General features: G+C 37.6%; 1 pseudogene; it reads left to right on the plus strand.

Annotated features, from left to right (window-relative positions):
• The first annotated feature begins 586 nt into the window (after positions 1-586).
• LOC110213160 (DALR anticodon-binding domain-containing protein 3-like) lies at positions 587-1,796 on the plus strand (annotated as a pseudogene).
• The last annotated feature ends 2,393 nt before the right edge of the window (positions 1,797-4,189 follow it).

Consider the following 4,189-nt stretch of genomic DNA (forward strand, 5'->3'; position numbering starts at 1 on the left):
AGAAGGTTCTATGACATTGGGTTCTGTGGCATTGGGTTTCTGTAGCATACAAACTATTCTCTAAGTATAACCAAAAGCTTTATTAATTTAAATACTGAAATTACCTTCATCAAGTCAGAACCTATGTTTTGAAGAGAACTCAGGAGTCAACTTTTACCCCTTTTTTGTAGTTCTTTAAAATTTCATTAAGATTGTGCTAATTCTCCTTAATCCCATATCACAAGGATAAAAAACAAAACAAAACAAAAATAAAAACAGGCTTGCAATCCATTCAAACTCCAGATTTTTTCAAACTGTTTTTCTAGCAATGCCATTCCAATGATTTCATCTAAAATATGCAAAGTTTGGGAAGACTTTGGAAGCCCTGAATATAGCCTTGCATTCTGGCTACCCCCATCAGCCCTAGTGGTTCTATGTGGTTCAAAGACAATAGCACCTGGAATCTGTGCTGCCTACAGCATCCTGTGGGCCTTGTTTGGGGACAGGAAGGCACCAAAAGATATCCTTGATGGAGTCATAGATCTATAGGACCTGAGTGTTCCTCCTATTCAGTAATGCACTTCCTTCAATTCAACAGTGAATTCTTAGAGATCATAGTGCTGTCCCAAATGAAAAAAAAATACTCCCTCAAGTGGTATCAAAGTATTCTTGAAAGAGTTTTTGGAGCGGCAGCCAGACCTGAAAAGCTTTGGCTCAAACTTGGACATCAGTTTAATAACTGTGGATCAGCTGGGAGCCCTGACAGAGCTCCAAGATGCTGCCCAGCATTGCCCCAAGAATCTCCCCTTGCATCACAGTCAGATTGAGTCTTATCCTGGAGCTGCCACCTTCTCCATGGCTCATGTGGTGAGCTGTGAGGAAGAATTCCAACAGCAGAATGTAGACCTGCCCAGTGACTGGTGGATGAAAATGCCCTTCCAAAGTAGAAGCGCCTTGTCTGGGGACAAGGTGAAAGTTGGAAACACTGAGTGTTCCCTTGTACTATAGGCTCTAGAAAACCCTCATGCATGACATCTCAGTGCTAAAGTGTGGGGTTGACTTTGCTCACAGTAATGTTTCATCAGTGTAGGAGACAGAGTCCTAGATGATCACCCTCCCTCATCCCTGGGGATATTAGAAGATGAAAGATGAGATATACAATGAAATAATTGCATCTCTCACCTTGGTTACAATTGGAAAGCTAAGCATACCCCATTGAAGTCAGGTTTGTATCCTGTTTCTTCTGATATGTATAAGCTAGACTTCTTGCTTCACGAAGAAGGTGAATGGCTTCTACTTTTCAATGGCATCAACCACTTTCTTGAGGTACTTAGCCAATCAGCACAGCTTCAAGTCTCTAACCCAGGACTCAGGATAATAGCCATCACTGAGGCAATATGAAGTGTTTGAGCATGGACTTTAGCTCCTCCTATAACCAGGTGCACATCTTTGGGGAAGCACAATCTCATTTATTTGGCCAGATGTTTACTCAGTTACTAACAATGCAGATTGGTCAGGAAGTTTTCCATAGTGTGATCTCGTTCTACCCAGCCAGATCTAAGAACACCATTTTCTCTCCCTCCAAGAACCTTCCAGATGTGTCATCACTGTTTGCCTCCAAGGTACTGAACTCTACTCAACTTCCATGGTCTCAGGACATTGTTATAAAGCTGGCTAAGTGGGTGCTTGGCTATGGAGACTTGCCGACCTTAATGTTTACTTGGTTGAAATGGCATATTCTGGACAAAACTATTCCCACCACCACAGCCTTCAGCACACTCCAGATGCCCCATTTGATCTGCTGGGTCCAGCTCTGAGCAGTCTCTGCCTCTTACTTAAGTCTATCTAAGTCTATCAGTTTATCTCTGATAAATAAGGAGAAAACTTTCTGGTATTCATAAAGCCTAAAAAGGCCCTGGACTGCTTTCAGAGGCTGGAATCAAATTACTATTTCAATACAAAATAAAGCATTTGGTTGATTATCAACAAAACAAATAATTATAATTATATAAGCATGCCATTTGTACCTTTATCTAAGACCCTAATTAAAAAAAAAATAAACAACAGAAAACTACCACAGTGAGATCTCCTTCCAAGTTAATGGAAATCATTAATAGCTGACTCTTCTTTAAGTCTGGACATTGAACAAAATCTGAATTACCTAACTATACGATGATTCTGCCATGTCTCCACATTGTTACAAGAATAGTAAGAGAGATTTTTTGTCATTGAATTGTTCATATGAAGTCATTAAAACAGTGAATATTGTATTCCAGTGCCTCAACTGGCACAAGAGTGAGCCCTAGTTCTCAAAGGCTATTGCCAATGAAGGATAGGCTCTGGAATGTCCTGCAAACCTGCAAAGTCTTTGAGTTAAGACTTGGTGGTAAATTATCATCTAAAGACTAACTGAGTTCATATAGTTTCAGATACGTGTGTGTGTGTATAATTTCCTTTGCAATCTTATGTATTTTATTTTATTAATTTAATAATATTATTCTGAGAAAGCATAAATAAGCTTCACCAGCCTGGTAAATGGGTTCATGTGACATAAAGTTAACAACCTCTGGAATGAATGAGGTTCCTTTCAATTCTAATATTCTGTGATTATATTACAATAAGAAATATTTTTGTGTTAATATTATAATCTTGACATGTTTGTGTTTAATCTTCACCACTAGATATCTGAATACTGTGTATGTATGTGTGTATACACACACACACACACATATATATGTATATATGTATATATATATGTGTATATATGTATATATCTATATATATACACATATATATGTATATATATGTATATATATATATGTGTATATATCTATATGTATATATCTATATATATACACACACAAAGTGTTAAGCAAGCAACAATATTATGCCAGATGATTTCTTCCTCATGTGAATACATTATTTATTAAATCTATTAAGGTATGCCCCATAGTAAATACACAAACCTCAAACTAAAATTCAACTGAGTGGATTCAAACCTGGAGACCACAAACAGATGCTTTTCTTCCCCTTCAGTTGTTCACAAGGCATGTTTAGAGAAGCAATGTCCAAAGCAAAATTCACATAAAATCATGCAATGACGTGATTCAAGATTGGAGTCAACACCTTGAAGGAAGAGAAGGAGGAGGAGGAGTATCAGAACTAAAGATATTCTAATATATGGTAAGAGTCATAGGCTAAAGTGATCTTTGGTAGAGTCTAACTTGACGACCAGCTAAAAACAAGACAAAACAAAACAAAACAAAAAACCATGAGAAACTCTTCTCCATGTCTCAAGTTTCTACCATTGCCCATGAGATAAGACAGATGATTCAAAAGACCCACGGTTCTTTGTTTACTTCTGCAACTGACTGGGTGGCATGGAGCTGGAGTCCCTCACACCTAATTTGAGACTGTAAGTGATTTATAAATATACATCACTGTCTTTCCTTTGTATATCAATCATTAGGGAATAGCTTGGGGATTTTTCTCTGCCATAGACCAGATCTAGTGATTTATGCCTTGGGTTTTACATAATCTGCTTCAAAACTAAAACAAATAAAAACCCCTCAAATTGTATTCTAAAGAGCATATACTGTTGTATGAGGGGGGAGGAAAGTATGACCTTTAATATCCACATCCTACCTAACATGCAGGTTTAAACTAAATGGGATTTCCCCAATTACATTCTCCATGGGACCGTTCTAAAATTATCATGCACTTTCTACCCATGGTCATGAAGAGTCCATATTGTCTTATTCAGTTTAAATAGCTATAAATAGAAATCCACATAGCTGTCCTCCCTAAATCTCCCTCCCTGACTCCCCCCAGGCTGGTTTTCCCAAATCAACTCTAAAACCTTCCAGGAAGAGAATAATTAAACCAAACTATCTCAAATGAATGGAATTTCAAAATGAACCACAGAAAAACATTTTACTATCTAACTCATTCATGAAAATAGGAGTAGGAATGTCTCTTACCTGCCTTCCACATCTGCCATTTCCTAACATAGAATATTTACTGGACAGTTTGTTGCAGAGTAGAAGTATAAAGGAAGGAAGGCCAACCAGAATGGTATTGAGGGAGGTCACACTGTTTCTAAAAACTGCTTCTATTGACTAGGAGGACAAAGGTGCCTGACATGTGGTAATAGCCTCAATTAGCAAACTGAGTTTAATAGTTATCATCTAATTATTCTTAAAAACCTGCT

This window comes from Phascolarctos cinereus, unplaced genomic scaffold (assembly GCF_003287225.1).
Source record: "Phascolarctos cinereus isolate Bilbo 61053 unplaced genomic scaffold, phaCin_HiC Scaffold_9;HRSCAF=440, whole genome shotgun sequence".
Lineage (NCBI taxonomy): Eukaryota > Metazoa > Chordata > Mammalia > Diprotodontia > Phascolarctidae > Phascolarctos > Phascolarctos cinereus.